The 27,132-nt window shown below is 42.3% G+C and overlaps 1 protein-coding gene across 6 annotated transcripts in view; it reads left to right on the top strand.

The window, feature by feature from the left end:
* LOC118311261 (adhesion G protein-coupled receptor L2-like) overlaps positions 1 to 27,132 on the top strand; it is a 122,460-nt gene that overhangs the window by 21,493 nt on the left and 73,835 nt on the right. Inside the window, exon 1 of one of the 6 annotated variants that reach the window (XM_035634975.2) lies at positions 18,981 to 19,307. The exons of the other annotated variants lie outside the window; for them this stretch is intronic. The gene's annotated coding sequence lies outside the window, so the exon portion shown is untranslated. Of the gene's footprint in view, positions 1 to 18,980; positions 19,308 to 27,132 lie in introns of those variants that run through there. 6 annotated transcript variants of the gene reach the window in all.

The following is a 27,132-nucleotide window of genomic DNA, read 5'->3' as shown; positions in this document are numbered from 1 at the left end:
TGTGTTTTTCCACACATTAACGCATCTGTAACAAAGTACATTTACTCAAGCTCTGTTCTTAAGTACAGTACTTGAGGTTTTGCACTTTATACTTATACTACGTTTATTTGTTAGCTGTAGTTACAAGTCACTTTTTAGATGACGGTTTTAAAAGCCTGTAATGAGCCTATGAAACACAATGCATCGCTTTACAGCAGATCAAGCCACACTTGAATTAGCTCTACTGTGGTTGTCTATGATTTAAAATGGTGCTTTCGTTTTAATATATCATCAATAATAATAATCCAATATTGTCACATTACAAGCATGACAATGGCAGAGCCCATTACCTGTATATTTTTTTGCTACTGCTCGATTCGCTTTAGTAAGTTTTGAAGGCAGGAATTTTAATTTTCAAATTATGATAGTTCTACTTATAACTTATCTGAATATTTAATGCTCTACTGGCAATTAGAACTTTTACTTTTCCCTGTGGGGAAAAAAACCAAACACCTGAACACCATTGATACACGAACAAACCGTGTCCCTCAAACATTTCTCCCCCCGAGTAGATACAAAGCTAAAATGAATCAAACAGTCATTGTTTCATACATTTCTCAAAGTCTCTAGAGGCCTCAGGAGGACTTTGCTCAGAGTCCCAGTGTGGCGAGGTCGAAGTCATCCAGCAGTGGCCTCCGTCTGGCATTTTACCCAGAGCACATCCTGTGGGAGCAGGAGCTTTGGAGCCGGCTGCGCGACCACATCAAACAATGGCTTTTTGTTGTAAACAAAGCCAGTGCAGCTTGCCGGGGGCCCTCTCGCTCTCGCTCTCTCTCCTCCTGCTCACGGCCCGGATCCGGTCTGCCTACTATAATTCTGGGCCGTCAGACGAATGTGCGCCAATGCACCACAAGACCCTGCGTTCCATTTGTGTTTGTACACAAAAACCATGAACCTGGCAGTGCAACAGACAAATTCAAATTCGTTGGAGAATATGAAATGCAAAACTGAGAATAAATCACCTGAACAGTTTGACCGCATGGCATGAAACATAATGTCCATATGTTAGTTCATCTACCTCTGCCAAGGAGGTTATGTGACCGGTTCGGTTTGTCTGTTTGTTTGTCTGTTTGTCTGTTTGTTTGTCTGTTTGTTTGTTTGTTTGTTTGTTAGCAGGAATACTCAAAACGTTATAGACAGATTCGTATCTGGATCCAAGATTCATTTCTTTGTGCGAGATATGATATTTTGTGTCATATCTTAAAACTTGACATTTTGAGGCATATCTTCACAAATCCATATCATTTTAAAGATATATAGGTCAGATGGAGACAGGAATGCAAGTTTTTGGCGAACAGCATTTACCTAGGTGGCGGATTGCTCAGCCTTGGCGGAGCTCTGCGCTACAGCTGCTTTGAACAAAGTAAAGAGTAAGTTGTTAGACTTGTTAGAGAGTTGTCGATAAATCATTTTATGTGCATTTGATTTCCTCAAACCACATATGACTAACATATGCTTATTTGCGAGCTGCATCCGTAGCTTTGAGGTGTGTTGTGTGATCGAAATCATTTCAAATTCAATAAATACAAATCAATGAACTATTTTCAATATTGTAAAACTGATGTTAAAAAGTCAGATTCTGGTCTCAGCTTTGACCCGAGTTGATAGTGAGTCTTGCCTTCAGGGCAGAGTGGATTTCTAGTGTGGCACACTGTGTTGGCACGTTGACCAGTATACTGTAACTAACAAGCCACACTCACCATGAAATTACCCTTTACAGTTTCCCAAAACATCCAACACCACAGTGTCACATTGCATCGAAAACCCATTTCAGGATCAGGAGTAATTCAAAACACTACCAAATGCTGCAACCTGCTGCAACCCCTGCTGTTTCATGTTACTGCCATTACCTCTCGTGTATCCGCCCACACTTGATCAAAGGTGACGGAGCAGAGTGTTTGCACAGTAGGGCTTTGCGCTTTCCCCAGTGATTAGCACCACGTTATCGTCAGGAGTGGCGCCGGGTGTAGACCAGTGATCACACTTTAGCTATGATAATGAAAGATTTAAAAACACACAGCTAATTGAAATTCTGGTGCAGGGCAGCAGCTGGGAAGCATGCGTAGCTATTATCACTTTTAACAGTTTTGATCGGAAAGGGAAACAACAAAAGGAGAGGGAGGCTCGTCTCCGTATCCCAGGAGCCCTGGAGCCCTGGAGACCCTCCGAGGCTATTAGAGCCTGTGTTGTTCCATTATGGCACCTATGTATATCTTCCCAAACTGATATCCCTTCAGGAACTCATGCAGGGAAGAAATTTGGAGAGCTGGTTAATTGCAAGGGTTTGCCGATAATTGTTTCATTAATTCTCGCTGGCTCCCATTGTTCCTGGCCAGACACATGGGTCCAAGCCTGCGCAGGGCTTGGCAGTAGTTTTTAAACGAAGGGGAAATGGAACAACCTGCTTCGCTGCCCCCGCTGATCCCTCGGGTTTCAGCTAGTTTTTCTTTCTTTTCTCATACCTAGTGTGTCAAGGGCATTCCCGAGTTTCCAGGCTACTGAAAACCTGCAGAGGTCAATCATTGTAAAAGCTGGTGGAGGCCCACAGCAGGGGACCCCATTTTACGTTCTCGCTCCATATTATCTTTGACAGAACGACCAGGGTGTTTATTCTTGATAAATACCACAGCTTTTACAAGCCTGTGAAAATATTCTCTTCAAAGAAAATGTACATATGTAAGGTTCAGGAACCATTAGTTTTGTTTTTTTGACAATAGAAGGATTAGCATCCTGTTATACATTTAATCCTGGTTCAGTTTCATATGAAGTGAGAAATATGGTGGATTGAATTCTATCCGAGTATGTGCATGCTAATCACACTGCTTTGCTATTGGAAATCCACATGCTGCCTGCTCAAGGGGAAAGAGGCTCCTATTGACTCTATTTGAATCCATTGGTGAGCACATGTTTCAATCTCAACACCGAGAGCTGGGGTTATAAAGTCTGGCAATGGGAAGTACACCAGAGGACAGAGGCCAGTGGCTTTATTGCCTTTTGGGGCACTGCTGTGTGTCTGTGAGGTTTGAAAAGTTTGAATTAGATTTGCTTCGCCACCTCTCCAGCTGGGAACTGTGTAAATTGACAGTAAGGAACCTTATCTGTGCAAGGAAAAGAAAAGCTAAAGCCTCCAGCATCAGCTCTACGGCCACAGGTACATTTTTTATCCTCTACACTGGATAACTGCTCTATAAATTGTCATGTACCAGTGATTGAATAGGCCCCTCTTCTTATCTGGTGGCCATCAGCAGCAAGAGTGTAACCATATGAGCGTATCCTGCTGATAAAATCTATTTCCAGTCTTGTTCTTAAAGACTGTACATTGTTTTCATTTAAGGGAATGAACCCCGGATGACAATCCTTTTTCAGTATCATTTTGTTCTCAAAGAAAAAACAGGATGTCCAAGCTTTTCAATTCATGTGCAGTTTCTCAAAATAAAAGAAGAATCCGATCTTTTCACTGCGAGGCTTTGAAGGCTCACGTCTCAGCTTTGAACCACAGTGTAAATTCTGTGTGCTGCAGCCGGCTTCGTGGTCGTCTGCGGGCTGGTGTGGCCTGTAGACCCTGGGCAGGGCTTTACAGTGCGAGACAACAATCCTCCATCGTGGCTGGTGGCCATTTTTTTCTGTGAATTGCAAAAACATGTGAGGAGCCGAAACGCCTCTCTCTCTCGCTCTCTCACTCTCTCTCTCTCTCTCTCTCTCTCTCTCTCTCTCTCTCTCTCTCTCTCTCTCTCTCTCTCTCTCTCTCTATTTCTCTCTCTCTCTGTGTAGCAGAGAAGAAAAAAGAGTCTAAAAAAAAAGTATCATTTATTATTCAAATGAAATGAGGTCCGGCAGATGGTGGAAGAGGGGCTGTGGGCTTGCGGCAGAAAACCTCCTGCTCTCTACCTCTGTGATTTCAGTCAGCCCGTGACGAAATAAAAAAGTTCAAAGGGACTCAGCAATCGTGACGGATCTCATTAGCATATTCCCAATGAGCAACATTAGAGGCAGAGATGGTTCCCATGCAGGAACTAATCAATGTATGCCAATGTCTACATGGTTGAGCTAGCTTCATTTACACATTATGTACATATACTATAATAAATATCCCACAGGAGTATATATTCTATTAAGTCCTGTGTCAGAGAGGCTTTGGATTCAGTTAAGTAAAGGCAGCGTCCAATCCATGTGAATAACTTGATCCATGGTTGAACTCACGGAGTGAACAAAAACACAGTTGTTGTTTTTGTTTTTGTTTGTTTTATCTATACTCATTTAGTGTACAATAAATAACAAAGACTTCAGTTTTGAATATAGTGTGATACTTTGGAATGAGTAGAGCCTTTGTGGATTCCTGACAATCAAAACAAACACCATTGTACATGAGTATGGGTAGTGTAAAAACATTTTTTCAGGGTTTTGGCTTCATATTCTTTCAGGGTCTGATTTTGTTGTGAAAACATGCACGATGACAAATGTGGAAACTGAATAGAACCTAAAGGAGAATATATAAACAGGGCTCAGTTTCGACATGGATTGACTTTTTGGCTTTTTTTTGGAGAAATACACATATTGGCTTTTCCTCGCAGAGAGTTAGAAATAATATATACATTGTAAACACAATATAACTGCACAATATGTTTCTATTTTTCCTATCCCCTTTGCTGCCGTGACACGGGAAATTTCCCCGTAGTGGAACCAATGAAGGATTACCTTATCTTATCTTATCTCAAATATGAAACTACAGCTAGGAAACGGTAAGCTTAGTCTAACACGAAGACTGGAAACAGGTCTGAAAGAGCGAGCATGTTTTTGTAACAAATCCACCTACCACTTTGACACATTATAATGTTTTTTGTTTCGGCCATGAATAAAAAGGGGAGGTTACATCCCAGAGTCTCCGCTGATTGCCCGAAGTCACCAGTCCTGGCCAACGAGTAAACCCCTGCAAAGCCACAGATTGTCATTTTTACCCTTTTACTTTTGTTCAGATGACAAAATTGATTGTGTTAGTGAACATTCAAGGTGGTGGTAGGTGGATTTCGTTCTCTTCACACACAGCCAGGTTATCTATTTCCAGCCTTTATGCTAAGTTAAGCTGAGCTGCTGCAGGTTCCGGCTTCATTTTTAGCACACTGTACATATCGATTGACTTCTTTTTACAGTGTCCTTTAGGCTTTATCTTGAATTTTTCACAACATACACAAATACCGCCCTAACATAAAACTTCATAAACCAAACAACACATGTAAAACAGTATACTTTAAACGTGCTGTAAATTATTAGGTGTTTCAAAACATCCAGTGTGGCTCCATACACTCTGTGGACATTATGGAAAGCAGTGGTGTCTCGTCATTTGCCTAAGCACTGTAAAACACTGCCATGTGTGTGGGGAAACAAACCGGGGCTGGCCTTGTAAAAAGGCAGAAAACTCTTAAGCTGCCCTTCAGAGACATAAGACTTTAGCACCTGTCAAGGGGGTTACTGGAGTGTCAGCCAGTAACCATGTGCACCCAGCAACACACAACCAGCCCTATCGTGCACGGGGCTTTGTGTTATTTAGTGCTTTGTTCCATAGGAGGTGATTCCCCCCTTCTTTCCAGAACAGAGTACCACTCCATCTCTGATTTGAAATATTGGGCGGGGAGCTGCTGTCGACCCCTAGGCAGGACTGTATTTTAAAAACTGAAATTTGAGTGAGTTTTTCTGAAGTTCCCCATGGTGCTGTTCTTTTGGACCACAACGGGCTACAAATCTGGAAGCAGCAGCTTTTTCTCTGTGAAAATACAGTGGAACACCAACCCATTAAAAAGCACAAGAGGAATTTGGTCATAGCAGGAATGCAATAAAAAAGCCAAATTTGACTTTACACAAAGGATCTAAGAATGTTGCAGAACCAAACCAGGGTTATAAAGGAACAAATAGATCACAATCTTTTTATTTATGGGATATAAAGAAAGGAGCGGTCACGTCCTGCACTAGAGTTTTGGTTATCACATAACATAGGAATGTTCTGTCTGTAGAGTAGAAAGAAAAACCATACAACTTGTTATTCCTAATTTGGAACGGACTGTGGAAACAGCATAATGCTGGCAGTTTTAGTACTTGCTATTTGCATAGTGATTAATATAGTTTATTAATAACATCATATTCTCATGTTTGAAAATGTGTTACATTAAAAACTGAAAGAAAATCACAATGGAATACTTTAAACAGAAACATTTGGACATTTTGGTTTGGCATCAGTTTGCTCCTTTGTTTAGCACTGATAAAAAATGGCTCAAATACTTTGCAGATTAATATAACAAAACTCCCATTGCTGGGAAAACACCCAACTCTTGCTCTATTGGCAACAATCCTGGTTCTGAATATCTAATTTGATGATTAATGGCAAAGGCGTTTTAAAACAGACAGAGACAAAACAATACTGTGGTAAATTGATAGTTTTGATTTAGGAGAGAGATCGGTGTTGGAAGCTCTGACGTTCTTGCAGACACCTCCTGCTGCCAGATAACCAGACATTTCACTGAGGCTTTTTGTGGCTCACGCTTGACGTTTGTGCAAAATCCGTTTGTGAATCCCACCCCTCAAACTGAAGCACTTTGCGGCGTCACCTTGTAAATTCCTCTGCTCCGGCTTTACATGCATTTTAGTGCTTTGAAAATGAAGAGACCACCATGTGCTTGGAACATACCTTCGCTTGCAACAGGTTCTTTTTTTGGGGGGGGGGCTCCCACCCAAACACTCACCCACCTACTCCTCTCCTCTCTGTGACCAGAATAGAAGCAGCAAAGTGACATTGACGAGCACACTGGGCCTGCAGGGTGACGTGAGCCCACCCTGGGATGGGGCTATTGGAGGACCACCCCAGCAGGCTGGTGCGCTCAGTGTGCTTCGGCCAATTTATGACACCTACAGGGGAAGACTGCACTGTAAACACTTGAGAAAGAGTCATAGACCTGCTCCACTGCTTCCTGTTTCCATTCAGGCCTTTATTCAAGATCTTTTACAATGCAAATACATTTCTTTGTTATGTATATGTAATGGTTTATATATTGATATGTGCATAATTTTACAAAGTTTCCAGTGACTAGATGATTTTTGCACAACTGTAACCTTCTGAATATTAAGCTTTTATACAGTTCCATATAATCATGCATTGCATTTGTATCCAATGCATATGAAACAAACTCCAGAATTCTTATTATTCCACACTGATAACCATGTGCAATGTTATAAGTTATATATTGCCTTAGTCTATGGAGGTCCATGCAATCACACTAGTAACACATTTGTAACTACTACAAATTTCATTCAAAATTGGAAATGGTCAACATTGCTCAGTTATCAAGTGTTTACAAGCTAATAATTGTGTGATGAACACAAGGCCTATTCAGTCCCAATTTATACACACAGGGTGCACCATTGAAAAGCGCTGCAGAAATTAAACGTATTCAATTAACATAGAGAGTTTTAGTATGGATATTATAAATCATTTTGATTGTCATGCAAAATCCTTATTATTATTATGTCATTGTTTTTGTTGTTGATTACTTTTGAAATGAATCAAACTGGAGTCAGCCTTCAAAGGCATGGACAGTAATCAGAAGCACCCCTCCAGTGTGACTGCACAAAAGGGGTGAAATTAAGACCAGACCAGACTGTGGAAAAGGCTTAATCCACAGCAGATTCTCCCCTCAGCTTGAATAAAGATTTGCAGCGTGGCTCTCCACTGCGGCTGCCTGCTCTGGTAACAAGCCTCTTCTGTGACCGGGGAAGTAAAAAAATTCATAAGCTAGGCAAATGTAGGGATACCCCCACTGCCTTCCCCTTCAAATAGAGGCATGCTGAGCTTCACTGGAGTGGGTGGCAGTAGGAGGGCACTGGGGAGCATTCAAGCCCCTCTTTCCTCTCACTCCTCAGTTTTTAACCAGTCTTATCCATGACCCAGTGTGCACGCAAGTCAAGCCAAAATAGATAATGAGGAATGTCAGCCTAGAAACAGAAAATCACCTCTACCAAGACCAAGCTGTTCCAGAGGACTGGCTTACATTCCACAGCAACTCTGAGTGATTTATTGCCACCCCCCCCCCCCCAAAAAAAAATCTCCCGAAAAGACATTCAGCCACACAGCTGGTTAATGCCAACTGGTTGTGACTTGCGATGAGTAATGACAACCCTTTGAGTCAGTAGCTTTGTTCTGCCATGTCTGGATGATGGATCATTCTTTTAAATCTGTTTTCAAGATGTGCAAATGATCTGGTTCATAATAAAAAATATTTTTTTCTTAATGGCTCTGAGAAGTATCAGAAGTCATTCTCCTCTCGGGCCAGGTCAGTTGTGTTATCGCGTTTCTGCGGAGCACGAGTCGAAGCGGGAGATTTTCACTGTGCTCATCAACAGTAGATCCAAAGTCAATACAAACCCAATTAAGAATCAATTTGAGCCAGTGTCAGACAGCCTGGCGCCTGGAGAGGGGTAAATGCTTTTAATATGAACATTTTATCGTTGTCTCACAGTCTTCTATCGTCTAACAGTCTGGCATGTGTAAAGTATCTGTCATGAGGCCTTATTCCTGTCTACGACCACAGAGGTACGTCCACAGACCTCCACACATGGGACGTATAGAAGAAAGGTCAGAGACAATTCCATTTGAAAGGCCTAAATTACAAATAACTTGGAAACTGTGACATTCTACAATGTAACGCTACCGTTTGTCACACTTCTTTTAATGTGACAACGTAGGCCTTTGCAGAAAAGACTACTATGCTAACCCATTAGCTTCGACTCAACTGACAAGCTATGAAAGTATCTACATGACTAGCTAGCTAGCTAGTCTTGCAAAGAAGTGAGAGAAGCATGCAAGTCCCATGACTTACAGTAACTGCAACGGCGAATATGTTTTGTAGGAAAACTTGCAAACGGACTACCATTTATATTAACAAGATAAGGACACCTATGCTGATTTACGGATTTGGTAAGTCACAAATTCTTTGATTCCCATCACGTAAATTTAAGTCAAGATATCAAATCTTTATAGCATTAAAGTGATTGTGTTGCCTAAACCTGATCACAGACCGGACTCTGGATTCCAACCCATGTCTGGCGTGACATTTGTGCGCTCATCCTGCCCCACCTCACCGTACCTGACCCCAACCACCTCCTGGTGCCTCCATAGCCATTATTAAATGTAGCAAGATATTCATTAAAAATATATATTGCCTCTCCTGCCAGTGAATACCTTTCCTACAAAATGTATTTGTTGTTCCAGTTTCGGTGTATGGAAACATAATTTCTGGAGACAGGGTGGAAATGTACATCACATCAAACAACGATGTTCACTTCTCAGTGTGTTTTTACAGCAGACATATTCCATTAATGATGGAGCTATCAAATCAATATCATACTATGCTTTTGCCTCTGCTCCGAGCAGGTAGCACGCTGTACCTGTATTTTCCATCAATTTAAAGCATTTCAGACAACAAGAGCCTACACACACTGCCTGTACCGTGAACCAACAGCCTCTTTTTGGCCGCCCTCTCCATGCTGACATACCTGTGGCTGTGAAATGCTATTATTATCATTTGAGCCAACACTGTGCAGAAAGGAGCAGTGCAAAGCTGATGGCTTCTAACAACCGAGTGGCTGGCAAGAAGTGAGTCACGTCTTCTCAACACATTCACTTGAGCATGAAGGTAGTTTCTACACAAAGGTTTTCAAAGTCAGAGATGACAGCAGTTTTTTATTCCAGTCTTGATTGGACAATTTATTTCACTTATTGATTGGAGGCAGTTTGTTGCAACATTGGGGGAAGATGATTTTGACAGTTGACTACAGACTGTGTCTGTTGTGCTTCTTTCCTATTGTTGTTACCACTGCTAGGGTGTTTAATGACATTATTTTGGATTTGATTATCCTTTTTTTTTTTCTTCTTGTTCCTCTTTTGGTGGCTGGAGCCAATCTCAGCTGACATTGGGAAAGAGGGGTTACACCCTGGGCAGATCGCCAGTCCATCACACGGCCGTTCACATATGAAGAAGGCAGCAGGAGATTGTCCTATTCAGATGCTTTCACAACAGCAGGAACATTTCCAGAACACTCAGGTGTGGGGGTGGCACCTTGGTAGAGTGCCCATTCGCTCACCGTGAATCTTCCAGAAATTTGACTTGAGCTCACTCGGACATTCTCTGGAAATTTTGGGAAAAGGGAGCTGACAGGAAAAGTTATGAAAAATGTCTGAGGCAACATCTACGGACATATCTGTTGTCACGTAAAACCCCTCTGGAAAACTTGAGGAAAATGTCTCGACTTCAGTGCATGTCTGAATGTATACAGAGACAAACAACCATTCACACCTACAGGCAATTTTAGTCTCCAATTAACCAAGGCTGCATGTCCTTTGAGAGGAAGCTGCAGTACCCAAAGAAACGTTGTGATAGCCCCACAGAGAAAGGCACCCAGTCGGCCGTCAGGTTCAAACCCTGAACCTTTTTGCAGTGAGATGACAGTGCTAAGCATCCATATAAAAATAGTGAATAGAAAGTGCACTCTAGTCACTGTCTGACATTTTAATCGAGGGTCCTAATTCTGAGAGTGAAATGAATGCCCTGCAAAGCAACCTCGAAATATATCCGCAATGGGAACAGAATGTAACGTCCATGGTTTGTACACTAAACACTGACACTAGTACACCGGTCATTGATAGTTTCTGAATGTCTAACATCTCTATTTACTTCTACTACTTCAGATTAAATAACTGAGTGTTTGTTACATAAGGAGCAGTGGATGAGTAAATGAAGGCCCATTTTTTCACATAGCCATAGAACGGTTAGTTGAGTCTGTGCATGCATCTGACAAGAGGTTTTATTTGGGCATAACAAGTGAAAGCACCAGTGTTGGTGTACCAAGGGTATGCATGTCCTTTAAACCTTATACATTATCTTTTTATCCCGATTTAAGTGAAAAGGTGTTCTATCAAGAACAGCTTGTAGATACAAAAAGTGGAGAAACCCCTTTTGTTCCATGCGACAGCTTTTTCAGATAGATCAGAGGAAGTACTTCATGAGAACTGTGTAATGTTGTGAAGGATAATTGAACAAAGGCTATCTTGGAAAGGAGGTAGACGTCCCACCTCGTTTCACTGTTTTTGTTTTAAGGGTTTATTTCACCCAATTTTCCTTGTGAGCAGCTTTGCGAATTAATTACTTCCAACGAACCCTTGAGAGGATAATATCTTCCTGTTTGCTGGATTTATTATTTATTGCGTCTGTGTTTGTGTCAGAGTTAAACTGTGTGGTATGCGTCTGAGCTGGAGGTACTATAAATAGAGGCAGTCCCAGAACTCCTGCCTGACTGACAGGATTCCTTTTGCTGGCACGCAAAGATGACCCATTTTTTTTTTCCCTAAAAGTTAACAACCTTCTTTATGTTGTTATTTCTACAAATTTACTACTTTATTCCGCTACAATATTTCCTGCCAGGGCAATTATTTATAAGATGTTTTTAGTACTATATAGATTTATTCCACCGTGTGTATTTTTACCCCCACCCCCCAAAAAAAAGTCTGACTTGGCAAGTGAACAACACAACAGTGTGAAGAAAACTATCAGCTACCATTGAGTGGAATCATTAAATCCTGTAAGTCTTTTTTTTTTCTTCCTATCCGTTTTTTCCCCACTGCCTTTTCACACTGAAACAATGAGCATCTGTTTCCATTTTTCAGTGCTTGAGCCTCTATGTGGAGGAGGGTAGACTCGCTGCACAACAACAGAGTAACAACACTTACAACTGCACTCTAAGATAAACATTCACCATTGGAAACTGCGTTAAAACAAATGTTCCGAGTGCTTTAAAATGCTAAAAATATAGATTGCCCTTTGCAGATAAGCTTGTTTTGGGCTGAGGCACTCTGATATTTTTGGAGCAAATAATCACACAGTTGGAAAGCAGTGACTCCGGGACATTGCGTTCATTTGTGCCATGCTTTTAACCATATAAGAGAATTTTCACAGACGTACCAAAGATAGAGGAAAGGCCAGGTCTTGTGAGCCAAAAAAGATCTAGAGAGGAGACAAGTCTGGATCCATGTTGCTTGTCAGATTTTATGCTTGATATAACTTCTGTCAGCAAAGTCTGCAGTCGACACAGTCTCATGGTGGGGGGGGGGGGGGGGGGGGGGGGTAGAGGACTACATATCTTCCAGAAGGAAGAATATACTGTATGGCTCTGAAACTCACAGGATCCTCCAAAGCAACTTTAGAGGCCCAAATTAATAATTGAGGACTCCATTTATACTTTGACTGACAGCACATACTGTCGCTACCAGAGTGGTTTTTAGCTGTTTGTATTGTTTGTATGCAGTTTGGAAAAGGAAACAAAAACATATTGGAACATGTGATGTACTTTTTGGCTGTACCAGTTCTTCATAATGTAACTTTTAGGGTAATGTTATACATCACTGAATTAAAATTGGTTACACACAACAGCTAGTTCCTACATAGAGATTAGTAACATAGGTTTGTAATACTAGTCTAGATCTTTACACTCAATAGCTGCATGGTGTAACGTGGTGTTGCAGCTAATGTTACCTGCTAATTATTTGACCTATTGGGTCAGGAGAAGTATAATATGGTCACCAACATGTGACCTGAAACTTGATTAATATGTTTTAATACTAATAATACATATAGACTGAGACATTTTACATCACATTATTAAATTAAAAAAACACAATATACCTCAAATTACAAAACACTGTAATGGCTGTCGGATATTTTCCACACATTCTAAACTCTGTCAGTGGTTACTCTGAAACACATCTTTCTCCATGGATGCATGTATTATTAAAACTAAGTAATACTTACAATATTTCTTGTTCCCTCAAATATTTCTTGTTCCCTAAAACCGTTATTCTTGTTACATTATATGCATTGATCACCTTTGGTGGTATTAGGGCTTTTTCCTTTCGGTTTTAGTTTTGATGGTGCAGCTAAGTAAATATGTTCAAAACTATAACTATTTGTAACTTAGGAAGTAGATGGGACTGTACAAAAATAATCTGAGTAATGGGCCTAAAAATAGCTGGTGCACACCAATCCTCCTGGTCCTCGTTGAATTAAGACATCGTCTTATCATGAATGTGGTGGAGTACACTTGTGGCTGAGCCTTGTAATCGAGCCTGTTCCTTCATGGGAACCATTATTACATGACTATAAAGATCACGATACCTCCCACCCTTTTTCATTCTTCCCTATGATTACAAGACTATAGAAAACTACTCTACCCAATATGCTGGGAAAAATTATGGAGGCAACAATTGGCTTCTTCCTAATGCGGAAAAAAACAGAATGTGTTTGTGTGCGTAAGAGCAGTTACCAAATCACAAAGAAAATCCTCAAGAAACTCAGTTTAGATCCTTTGATTTTTTTTTTTTTTTTTAACGAATGTCTTTTCCCCCTTTAAGGTTTGAGATTGTCTTTGAGTGTGCGGCTTTTGATCTTAATGAGTAAAACCACCTAATAATGACTTACAGTATTTACCACAGCATTCCCAGCTACCCTCTTATTTACCGCATGACTGTTTGTTGAAACGCCACACGTTATTACATGAGGGTTTTTTTTGTCCATGATCTGAACGGCACATTTGGTGGGGGAACACACACAAAGCGTGAGAGGACAAAATCAAAGACAACATGTCGAGGTGAAGGAATTTGAATGCTGAGACTGTGTCTGTCTGTGGGGTCGCGGTGGTTGCAAAACCCACAAAAACTCAGCCATCAAAAAAATTTAATTATCACTCCTATAATCCAATGTAACATCTGGATTCACGAGACATGGAACTGACATTGTATTTCAGTGCATGTGGGCTGTTGTTTCTGCAGAAGAGAGCCAGCAACGTGAGTAGTTCAAAGAAATTGGTGAATGATTTGAAGTTATAAAATACTGTAATAAATTGAACTATTAAAGTCATACAAATATGTATTCACATCACAACATAACCACAGTCATGCAAATGTTGTGATGCTGAACTGGATAAACCAGTACAAGATTACTGCGCCTCTGTCTTATATTAAGCAATATTGCAGAGAAAAGCAGTAACTAGCAATCATTGGCAATTGCAGGTGATGTAATGCATATGCATGAAACGGTATTTATTCTCCACGGTGCTACGGCGAAACGTGAGGGAAGTAAAGACGAACAAGGGAGCATGTTGTTCCGGTACTACTATAAATTCAACGTGGCTTAAACCGTCGGTTCATAAAGACCTGTAATTTACAGCGTGGAGTTTCTTCTTACAAAAAAAGTCTGATCTCTCACACTAAAATTTATTTATAGGTGAGTCAGCAGCAAAACTCCATATCACTTTTAGTCCTTTCGTGCTGTTACCTGGGGTTTTGATTGCACACTGAACACAGGCAAGAGTGACAGGCTGCGGCGAAAAAGCAGAGCCAAGCATTTTCTGAGAACTAAATCAGTCCTCAAAAAAAAAAAAAAGAAGAAGAAAAACAGACACAAGGGCCGGCTGTGTGTATTTACATATATACTGCACTGACCACAATGAATAAAACACCAGCAAGTCGGGGTCTCCTGGGTCAGTTCAAATGAAACACAGAGTTTACACTTTCAGTTGTAGACCATACATAAACATTGTTTTTCTAAATAAGAATATGTGCCAGAGGATCAGCATCATTACATCTGTTTTTCTTTTAACTTGGATATTCTTTAGTATGTAAAACAACGCCTTGGAAATCATGCAAGCTCTGCACTAATCCTCTCACTTTCCACCTGGTGAATTTGACCCAAATTCACAATTCCACTGTGCGGCCAGGGGACTGTTTTTTATTGAAGCCACGTGTAACGGAGACCGCTGACCTGGCTATGTACTTTGGCTTATGAGGGGACGAAAAGAGAAGCGATATTTAAGACGTTAATATTTCCAAAGTGTTTGTTCTTAGATTGACTTTTCTCAGGCAAATATGTCCTTCGACCGAATTCGCTCCACTGAGGTAGCTCTTTTATTACTGTAATAGTAAGGACCTAAAAATAGGAATAGCGTTGGAGAAGAATGAAAGCTCCTACTCACAGTTAAAATATCATGTTCAAAAGAAAGCTGCATGGGGCTGAACTTGGAAATGTTGCCATAAACCTGCTTCCAGCTGGGCAGATCCTTTTCCTTCCCGTAAATTGATTGTTGACAAATGACAACAGACACTTCACGTGGTATTTAGAGGCTAAATGACAGAGCTCAGACACTATATCAAAAAAAAAAAGAAAAAGAAAAGAGGTTTCCTTAGCAGAGAGACGGCTGAGCAGAGGCACCTCTCTGCTCCCAATGAGGACACAGCTGGTAGCACAGCACAGGTAGACACTACACATCTCATGAAGCATTAGTGTGCTGTGTGACTTTCACCGCTCTAATGGTTTCTAATGATAGCCGTAGCGTGCTGACAAATAAAGCAGAACATTATGAACCGGGTTTATTTCGTCTTTTATTTTTTCTTCCTGTTTTTGCAAGACAAAAACATGCACCCTGCAGCTGTCATATCTGATATAAATCCTGCCTAAATAATGAGAGATGTGCCTCACACAAACATGTTGGTGTCCAGTTTGTCCAAGATATTATCATATTTGTCCACAACTGGCAATTTAATGCTAATGTTTTGCAGCTTACAGTACAAATCGCTAAGCGGCTTTCAGCTTTTCCGTGTGTAATTTTACCCACAAAAGTCGAATCATTTCCAATAGTCTCATTTATAGTTATAGTGTGTTTTGGGGGTGGGGGTGGGGGGTGGGGGGGTTAAGTCAGTCACAATTCAGGTCTCCTTTCACGACCGTAAAATCAGGATTCACTTTGCCCCCTTTCCATTGTAGCTAACAAAGGAGACATGGTGTGCTTTGAAAAAAAGGAGGCAGGGTCAGCGCAAAAGAAAAGTCCTTTTTACAGCAAGGATAATTTCTCTCACTTAAAGCCAAGTGTCTATGGAAACTGTGGCTATACATTACACATGGATATTTGCATAACAGTGTTTCTCTGTTGAGTAAAAACACAGTCACCAGAGATAAACTGTAGACCTGTGGTCTGAAAAATATGTGCAATGTTTTGTAAAATGTTCCTAGGTATCCAAGGTATAGTGACTACATATTGGCCATAACACACACAGTAGTGTGTTTATCTCCTGTTACAATCATATTCTTAGGATTTTCCAATACGACATTTTGCAGTTGAGCGTGTTGTTTCCTGACATAACAAATTAGATGTTAGACCTTGTTTAAAAAACAAATATATACCAGTCCACGTAATCCAGCTCCAATGTGATACATAAGTATCACATTGGAGTCACATGAAAAAACCTACATTAATTTTGAGCTCAATGTTTGATTAAGAGATTACAGATTAGAGGGTTTTTTTATGTTAAAGCCCATTTTCAACAAACAGTGTAAACTTCGCCATCCAATTTAGAAACACTGCTGCGTCTCCATGAAACAAGATTTTTTTTTTAAAAGAAGGAAAAACAGCTTTCTTCTGTTGTGTACTCCATCACAGTCAAAATTGAGTCTACATTCATATTTCAAAAGAAAAAAAAAGCGACGTTTTGCTCATACAAGTTTAAAGAGTTTGTTTATTGATTTTCATACCGTACAGAGATTAATGGAAACCAATGGCTGCTTAGATCATGAGTAAAAACGCAAACCTGCTTTGAAAAAAAATGAGTTACATTTTTAAAATAGACATGATTTATTACAAGCACTCTTTTATTGTTCTTTAAGTTTCCACATGTGAAATAAATAGTCATAAACACATACATACATATCCAGTATTATGGAGGTGGGTTATAAATTTACAAAACATTTAGCTAATTACAGTAAATCCACATTGAATCAGATGCAGACTCATTGACTTCCTTGGTAATTATTTGTTAGTATGTCGAAATCTGCATGTATTCAATATCCTCATGCTTTTAATTCACATGAGGGGATTCAACATGTGGCATTTAAAAAAAATTGAATTAAACATATTTGAATATAACCATGGAGATGTTATTAGCAGTATTATCCAGGGGTTCTGTGACGCATTGTCATGACACACGGTTTAAATCCTGCTGCAGATGCTTTTCCATGTCGACAGTAATACAATTCGGCGGGAGGCAGTGAATATTGCAATATCTTGCCACGAACATATGGATGGATACTGAAAGTTTACCCACAACAAGGTGTATCAACATCTGCTACGAGGAACTGATTCTACTGGAAGTTTGGGTGCATGTGTGTGATTAAAGGGCTCCTGGGTTTCTTTTTTTCTTTTTACAAGGGTTAAGGTTGAGGGTTAAGCACCAGCGTTTTCCTTCCCAGGGAGGATATTACACTGAACATATTTCATACTTCCTTGGTGGTGCTAGACTACTGTTCATTGGTTTTCATGCTGTACATCACACTTCATTCATAGCCACGTTAATTCATCCGGCACATTGTTTATTGTCAATTTTTTTTTGCCCTACAGTTCCTTCATTCATTTTCATCATTGACTGAGCTACTTTTTTGACTTATGGATCCATCATTTGATTTATAAAAGACTAGAAAGTGATGCCCAATTAAGGCGATGTCTTCAGAATGTCTGTTTTGTATGAAGAGTGACAAAAATATTCTGTTCATTATCTCATAAGACAATAAAAAAGTGACATTGTTCCAACTGAGGAGCTGGAACAAGACAATAGTTGCATTTTGTACCTATACAAAAAAAATAACAAACCATATTCATCAAACCATTAATCAGTTATCAAAAAGATGCAGAAAAAATGGAGTAATTGACTTACTGTTTTAGCTCTGTATATTCAGTAACCTTTACTTATGTTTAAAAGCTATTTGCTGCTCTTTCTGTCTGATCAGATTCTAAACTTTTGCTTAGGCAGTTGAATCTAATCTTACAGAAAAGCTACAGGACAAGTTTCATAAGGATTTTCCCCCTCCCTATGGTAACATGAACCCGGTATACACAGTACTTCTTACTGACAGAAAAGAAAAAGTTAAATGCTTTTAATAAATCATGAGTTTCTTATCATCACGAGGCATTTATCCATGAAGTCTTTGGGGTCAACCAATTAAAACAGACCGCGTGCCTCAATATTATGTCTTGTTTGTTCCTTATTAATACGCAACACTAATTATCCAGATACAAACTTCTGCTACTGAAATGATAAGACAATTAAAAGATGCTATTTTCATGTGAACCGCTTCCAGTAGCATGTTTTTTGGGTAATGAGCGCCCGCTTGCACATTTTGCTCCCATCTCCTGATTAACCGTCAGGGAGTCCTGATTTAAAATGCGGTGAAATGTTTGGTTGGTGGGAAATGCAGCGGCGCCTCTTTGTGCCGTGTGCATGCAATACGAGCGCGCGCATAGTGACATAAGGTTTCAGTATTGGAGCGGCGCCAATGCGAGCCGTCATAGTTGGCGCTACAGAGATCCGCTCCGCGTCCCGCCGCGCGTCCGCTCCAGGTTTTGCGCGCCGCCCTCCACAGCCAGCTGCTGCAGAGCAGGCGAACCGGTGCGCCCGTCTCTCCCCGCCTCGCCGCGCCTCCAGTCCCGGCTGTGGCTCCGACTGTCTGCGCGGCGTGTGGATGAGGCGCAGAGGGGAGCAGCACCGAGAGCGCACGGAGAGGCCGACTGAACAAGTCATAGTCATATCACTCTTCCCGGGGCTGGGGACGTCCACACACACTTGACAGTGTGGAGGAGACGCGCTCGGAGTTACGGTTATTCATATTTTTGGGGGGGTTTGGGGTTGCAGCGAGACCGGGGCGCATCTCGTCTCCTTGAAGTGATCTTCTTCTTTTTTTTTAATTTTTTTTATTTTTTTTTTAATTTTGTTTGTATGCAGTCCGTCCGTATCGCCCCCCGTCGTAAAAGGAGCCTGGGTGCGCGCACGAGAGGAGTGGGGGGGCCGGGGCCGGGGTCGCGGGGGGGGAAGGAGGTAACGAGCATTACTTTTCCCTGAACGGACCCCTCCAGCATGGAGCTATTCGTCCCGCGTCGGACGCACTGGCTCGCAGAAGAACAGATCCCTGCCGCGGGAGAGCCCACCGTCCGGCCGCTGTGAAGAAAGTGGAGCGTGCAGCCGAGCCCCAGACGTCTTTGTGCGACCCTCGCAGTTTCTGGGGGCCTCTTCTGACGGAGCGCAGCGCAGCGGAGGAGAGGAGAGGAGGGGAGAGGAGGGGGGCTCCGCGCCTGGTGTCGATCTAAAATTCACACTCCGAAGCCGGCATCCATATTCCCTGGCACGGCGCACCGCTGTAAGTAGCCCATGACGAATCTGCGCGGATGTTTTAGAGTCTTTCAGGAGAGATGCTGCTGGTTTTTTTCTTCATGCGTCGTCCAGTCGATGCCGTGCATTGACACTCCCGAGACGGGACGAGGCAAACGGGAGAAAACGGGCCCCGCGCGGACACGGGCTCCTCCGGCAGTTCGGAACTGTTGCGATCAGATCAATAGAGCCAGCGGAGGGTTATGGTGTTACTTGGTGACCGTGTCTGCAGCCTCCAGACTTTGAATTAGAATGAAGTTGCCCGGCTGCCAGGTCCATCCCTTTGAGTTGGTACATCTCTATTTGATTCAGAGGAAATTTGAAAACTCCGAATGATGAATAGTCTGCCACAGGACAGAATTTGGTGAACCATGTTTTGAGGGGGATTTTATTTATTTATTTATTTATTTATTTGAATTGAAGATGCACAAGATGACTAAGCAGGTCCTGGATAGGAATCAAAAGCCTGTATACAAAACCAAAGGGGTGAGCTGATTTATTAGCTATTCAGCGATGATAATTTGCGTGATAACACCGTGAGGAAGAAAAAGAAAACTCTCTCACACACACACACACACACACACACACACACACATATCTCCACCCAGTCCAGGACACCAGGAGCTAAGTAGCTGGATGTCAGTTAGCGTCTCCATTTACTTCTCCATTTTGCGGCTATAAAATAAGATCATTTCACAGGGCATGTATAATTCACAGACCTGAACCAGCCATGTGTGATGATGGAACACACACACACACACACACACACACACACACACACACGCACCCAAGCACACAAACACACACACACACACACACACACACACACACACACACATATGCACGCACTGTTTTTACAGACTAAGGGAACCATATCTCATTCTCACGTGAAGCTTTCAGACCAGGGCCACATAGACTTCAGACCTTCCAACTACCCCCCCCCCCCCCCCCCCTTTTTTTTAAACAGGAGAGCACGGCTGTGGCGGACTGAAACATCAAGTTCAAAATAACATTTACGCATAATCCATAGTGTCAAAGCCGAATCAGGATATTGGTGCATCATTATGTAAGCCATACTGACAAGTTTGGAAACTGAGAGCGTCCTTCGCATATATTTATATAACAGCCTTCATGCAGGGAAGTATAGATGATGACTTTTCAGTTGCAGCGTTTGGTAGCGCAAAGCGACGAAAACGAAACGGAAACGACACCATTACATAAGGTGCACGGCGGCCGAGGGTTTTCGTGGCTTTTCCGTGTCACTGTAGACAGAAGACGAAAAAGTCTTGACCTGGGCCTGCAGGACGATGTCGAATGCGGGTTGTTTGATGCTGACATACCCATCAGTTGATTCCCGAGGAGGAAAGGTCTCTCCCCTCTCCTGCTGGTGTCATATAATGGGATGTTTTATTGGCCTATATAGATCTTGCACTTTGAAAATCCTGCATTTCAGCTCAGTAAGTTTCTCTAAACAAGCGGCGGGACGGTGGATGGTTGGATTTCAAAGAGACAGAGAGGGAGAGAGAGAGAGAAGGGGGCAAATGTTCTGCCGCCTCCACCCTCCACCCTCTCTCTACCTCCTCCCACCCGCCCGCCCCAGACGTGCTGGTTTGGTCCATTTGTCTGTGTTGCCTTGGGAGGAAGTGCCATCACATCTCACATTGCGCAAATGGTTTCAATGCATGCTAGTGTGAATTCTAGCGGGTTTTTGTAACTGCCAATTTCCATATCAAAGTGTCTGCATTTCAATGGGGGAGAACTTGAGCTACCAGCCCCCTTCCTCTAAGCGGTGTTGTTCTGATAGAATGCTGCTGCTGCTGCTGCTGCTGCTGCTGCTGCTGGTGGAGGCTAGTCACAGGACTGCTGGACACTGCAATTGAGCGTGTGTGTGTGTGTGTGTGTGTGTGTGTGTGTGTGTGTGTGTGTGTGTGAGTGAGAAGCAAGTGTTTGTGTTGGAAGCAGTTTCAGTGTGCATTGGGAGAATTTGTTGGCCATAATCTTAACACCGAGAGCCATGTATTTAGTGGAAATTTTGGACGCCATTCAGAGACGTGGTAATGTTAAAAAAGATTCTGTCCGTTTAAAACATTCCCCCCCCAGTTCCTCCCAGGGCGAGCATAAAACATCAACCGTGGTCTGTATCTCATTTTCAAGGAAAAAAATAAGACCCACCGTAGCGTCTGTGGTGAGGGGGAGGGGGAGGGGGGGGCACAAATAAGTTGCCGAAAATCTGTTTACACATTTTGACTGGTATTTTGGCCGCAGCAGTCTACATCTAAAAGGCCCCCGGAAGAATTAGTTTTTTGAGTGCTTTCTTGCAAAGTAAATGGTTTAATTGCACTTTGAGTGAGCGTAGATGAAACGACGGATGACGGAGCGCATGCAAGCCTTTGTGAGGGACTCTGACCACCTAGCAGTGATTGTTTTTCTGTCGCAGGGAAAATATTTATTTCCCATTTTGTGCAGCTGTTGTTCACCAGAGAAAAGAATGCGGCAAGACACTTCATATTGATGGATTTCTTTTTTCTTTCTCTCGTTCTTGTGATGCACGGCCAAATGTTCTCTGCAATCTTTAGTGTTAACAGATTGAATAAACACTTACACACGTTTCCGACGAGCAACAAAGAGAAACAACGTTGCTTGTTCTCTGTGTCTTTGTGCATGCCCTAACTTGGAAAATAGGATCAGCGTAGGTTAATAGCGAAAGCAAGTGCAGCGCGTGAGATGTTACCACACAGAGACAGGGAATGTAAATGCCAATGGGAGCTCAGTCGGGGTCGGTGGCCCCTTCATGGTCATCCCGCTCCTGGGTTATAACATGAGCCAACTGCTCCCCCAACCCGCGCGAGACGAGAGCGCGCTCCTTCCTCTTCTTGGTTTTGTTCGGACAAAATAACATCAGGAAAACCTTGGGAAGGGTGGGAGGGCAGGTTTAAGTTTTAAACCGAAGGGAGCAGGAAGGAGAGATGGGGAAAAAAACAAAAAAAAAACAGGACCTCACCTGCCATCTTCACTCACGACGGGCGGGTTTGACAGCTGTCTTGTTCAATTCTTCTGACACACTGGCTGTGAGAAGTTGGACAAACAAATGGACAGAGAGAGTGATGTAGGCAGGGATGGATGAATAATGGTACATGCGTGTTGCACGGGACGGTTCTGATTAGATTGGTCCTGGAGGAGAAACACTCTTTACATCTGTTAGATACATTGCGATGTCTGAATGCATTTTCAGATGAGTGGCGTGATTCTTCTTTTTTTCCCTTTCTCCTGTTGTGCTGACTTGACATCGGTCTACGATTCCCTCCGTTTTCTTACCATGCCTTCTGACAAAAGCCCAGGTAACCGGGTTCCCGGCATCCGGTACGTGTAGGAGGGTTGAGCAGAAAGAGAAAAAAAAACAAGTGCAGTGAGTTTTTGGAGTCAAGAACAAAGTGTGGGGGAGTGGATGCCATGCTGTGATGTGCTGAGCTGAGCCTGGTTGTTCAGATTATTAAAAAAGCAGCTGAAGTGGAGAGGTACATGCAATCTGCTCCGTAGAGGCTGCCATCGGTGGAGAAAGTGGCAAAAGTGCTCCCTCCCTCCTTGGATGAGTTTCTTCCTGGGTAAGTGTTTGCTGCAAAATGGTCCGGAGTCTGGAAAGTAGAGTCTGATTTTGACACCACACCTTGCATTTACCACGCATGCCGAGAAGAGGCCTCGGAAAAACAAATAAATAAATCTGAAACCAGATCGAAGGAAGCGCTCGTGTTGCTGTCATTTATGCCTGTTAGCCGGAGGAAGAAGAAGTAGGAGGAACAAAAAAAATGTAATAAAAAAAAAACACACAACAGAGGAGTGGGTTGAAAAAAAAAGAAAAGGAAAGAGAGTATTTTGTTTATTTAACAAAGTGCTTTGGGTTGAGTTTCTCATTTAACAGCAAAAGCCCATCATAGCTATTTTGTGGCTTGCCTCAAAAATAAGGAGACAGATGACTGAAACGAATGATTATGCGTTCGGGTAGTTAACCCGATGGATGGATATACGCTCTCGCTCCTTTTCACCGAGAAAAATACATCCGAGGGAGAGAGAAATATTCCCTCCCATACGACCACCTTCTGTGTTTTAAATGACAGTTAACTTTCCCCCACCGGCTTCAAATGGATGTTTAATGATCAACAGAGGCTCGGAGCGTATAGGTCTGGCAGTCACGCCGGCTCTGTGTGCACTCGCTGCCGAGCCTCCGCAAAGAACAAACTACCCCCGGTGTCGTGAGAGGACGCTCCGCTCAGAGGAAGGCTGCTTCTTGAGTGATGGATCATCAGAGGTCTCTTTGGGGTGTGTGTTAACCCTTTGGTTCGTGCCGATCTCTCCCGGTTGGGGAGCCGTCGGCGGCCTGTGATGGATGTGTCCCGGGTCTTTAGGCTCCATATATCAGAAGATTAGCACTGACCTGCAAGTTGTCTGGGCTGCCCTCGGAGCGTCTTCTCCAACACTGGCGGACATTAGCATATGAGGACACCGCTCTGTCTCGGGGGGATACGGAGATAGTGTGCTTTATTTGGTTCTGTCATGGTATAGGTCAGAGGAAGTGTGCAGATTAAAGGCTGAGGGCTTTGTGGCGGTATTAGGTGTTTCTGACAGGTCATCTGTCTTCAGCTGGGAAGCGCCTCTCTCTTCTCCAAATTCCTAAGTAGTATCATATAATTATCCTAGAAATTGAGGTTCAGGCCATGCTCCGCTACAGATAAATCCATCCCTGTCCTCCTCCGTGGTATTCACGAATCATATAAAAATGTAAATCGCTTTCAGCTGATTTCATGTAACATTGTTATTTTTCAGTTTGCATAGAAAAGAAAGAAATTGAAACAGGTACACCGCCGCACACATTTCCAAATAAGTAATCCACAGGCTGTCCTCATGTGATAGACAGCTGGAATTCTTCTATTAAAAGCTTTTCACATGAACGGCACAGGCACACTTGCTTCCCGAGAAACCAGTTAGTGCATTGAAAGGCTAAATTAAATATATCCTTTAAGCTTATTCACTTACTTCAGCTTTGCTGCAGATTCTCATAAATTATCATAACAACCTTCCACATTTAGTGCTCTTTTCTTTTGCTGCAAGTTTTCTCTCCCAACATTTAAATGTCACCTCCCACGGTATTGCTGGCGTTTGTTGTTGTTGTTGTTGTTGTTGTTGTTGCTGCTGTTGCTTTTGTGTCTTTATGTATAGAAAGAATACTTTTTAAAGCCAATCTTCAGGGTGGAGTGTACCTGTAGTTCTTTCTGCCTTGTCTAATGGCTTTTCTGATGCCTACTTGGTGTTACTTGGTGTCTTGTGATGAAGCCAATGTGTTTTCAAGGTGAGGAGATATTGTCAAAGCCCTTGAACGTTCCCTGGGCTTTGATTGGCAGGCGTTGTCACAGAAGATGAGAAGCGGTGGGAGTCATGCGGCAAAGAGAATCTATTACCTAGGATGGCAAGGCACGCTTTCACAATGTGTCAGTGCAGTCAGCCATCTTGCTCGCTCTGTGTCTGTGTAATAGTCCCCCTCCTCGGCGCAATGAGGGAGCAGCTTTCAACTTAAATTTTTGCGGCTGCCGTAAGTGACGTTACTGATGTTTTTATACTTGGGTTTGAAACTATGACGAATTGTCGTGTAGAACCAAAAGCACTGAAGCGTTCATCACAGGCGGTGTGTAATCTGTTTTATAATTTCTGTCAGTCTACTTAAAAAAAAGTACATAAATGGTATTCTGGGAAAAAAGGCAAAAACTATACTATAAAAAAGATCAGCTGAGCCGTTTCTTGTGGAGCTGATTTCCCCCATTTCAAAAGCTTAATAAATACACACACACACACACCTAGAGAGAGAGAGAGAGAGAGAGACACAGAGAGACTGCAGACTCTGTGCGTTCTAGTGAGAGAAGGACGCTTGTTGTTGATCAGCAAAGCAAATCAGATCCTGATATTTGAAGAGTGCAGTTGTGATTGCTAATCACTTCACCGCTGAAGTTTTAATTAGGAGACCCATAAGCATTCTGTCATTTCTCAGCAGAGCATAATCAAGCAACAGATGTACTTAAGAGAACAAATAATTCGTTTTCGTAGTAGTTGGGGCCACAAAAACAGGCAAGTCTTTTTGTTTTTTTCTAGTGTAGATTGGTGAGTATGTACAAATTTGCATTTATTGAAAATATAATCGTGTTTCATGTGAGCTCATGTAGTTCACACACCATATTAGATAATATCTTGACCTTATTAAAGGATTTTAAAAATATATATATTTGGAGCACAGCCGCCATGCTTGGACACAGTTTGTGCTTATCGCTGCAGAAAGCCTGAATCTAATCTTTATCTATTTTCATGGAGATGGTGCTATAGATTGGACTGAGCCTATTTTCTATGGGTAGGTTTCTGTCCTGTGCTCCAAAGACCTTTGTTGGGACATTTTAATTACAGCAGAGCTGGGTGTAATTGATCTCGGCTTAGAGGGATTTCTCTGTCAATGAGAATGAGCCTGGGCGTTAATACAGCCAAGCAAACGCTTCCACCTCTCTGCTGTGCAGTCACACTCACACACACACACACACACACACACACACACTCGCACAAAGAGGAATGGTGGAAACGAGCCGAGATGTGTCTTCTCATTGACTATCACTTATTTCAGCGAGGCGTCTGTCTTTTATGTGTAATGGTGAAATCAGCCCTGCAGACGGGGCGTCCTCTCCCCTCCACTTTAACATATCCGTTGCCACCTGGAGTGGAGCACTTTCTTCATGGTTCTGTATTGTCACCCACAATCTTAAAATTTTTATAAGGCTGTTAGATAATGCTTCCCGATGAGGGTGAATTATTGATGGTCTTGTTTGTATGAGTGGGACAGGGCAGGCTTTTAACTCTCTGAGCTGGTGGGTCTCTTATCCCGTAACTAAGGGACACTGCACAAACACCCAAAGGAATGATGTACTGGAGGAGAAAGAAAAAAAGAGGCAGGGGGCTGAAAATAAAATAAAAGAAGCATGCATCCTTTACGCTACTGTTGGGCTAAGCCACAGCACAAGGGGAACTTGGCAGCAGAGAAAAGAACTACATCTACAGAAGCCTTTTCTCGGTTTTTGAAGCGCAGAGAAGTGCCGTGGTGGCTGTGTATGTGTTGTGTGAGCACACACACACAATCTGGCAGGGCTTTTTTAATATTTTGTAGGAACAAATGTTTCAAGTCAGGTACTTTTTATTAAAACGGGTGATGTGAGGTGAAGCTGTCAGACGAGAACAAAAATAAGTTATTTCATTAGAGTTTGAGTGAGGAATTAAACTCGGTAGCCACTAGAGCGGAAATGATTAGTTGATTAATATATGTCAATTGAAAGACAATTAATCTGCAACTATTTTCACAAGTTATCAATTGTTCAGGTCCTTTTTTTTCAGGTAGAAACAACATCCATTCTCTGGCTTCTGGTTGGATTTCCTGCTTTTGTCTGTTTTCGTTGTTGTAAACTGAATATCTTTGAGGTTTGGTCTGTTGGTCGGACTAATCAACAAATAAAAAGATTAAACGATTGATCAGTCAAACATTTTAATGACAGATTGAGGGACAGTTAACTGGCTGGATGGTTGCAGAGCGCTCACAGGCCACATGTGTTTTGGATGTAAAACTGTTTTTTTCCTCTAATATATTAAGGCAGGGGTGGTGTAAAGGGGTGGCACGGGGTGGCACTGCCCCTCCGTGAAATATGATTAGGCCCCTGGGTGGCACCAGGGGGAGACGCCTGTCTACTGTCCACCTACTGTCAAAGTGACAGTGTCCAACGTTATTGAATCGGAGGGCT

Source organism: Scophthalmus maximus, chromosome 5, assembly GCF_022379125.1.
Source record: "Scophthalmus maximus strain ysfricsl-2021 chromosome 5, ASM2237912v1, whole genome shotgun sequence".
NCBI lineage: Eukaryota > Metazoa > Chordata > Actinopteri > Pleuronectiformes > Scophthalmidae > Scophthalmus > Scophthalmus maximus.
Note: the sequence above shows the minus strand (reverse complement) of the source record. Positions and strands in the feature narration are given on the sequence as shown.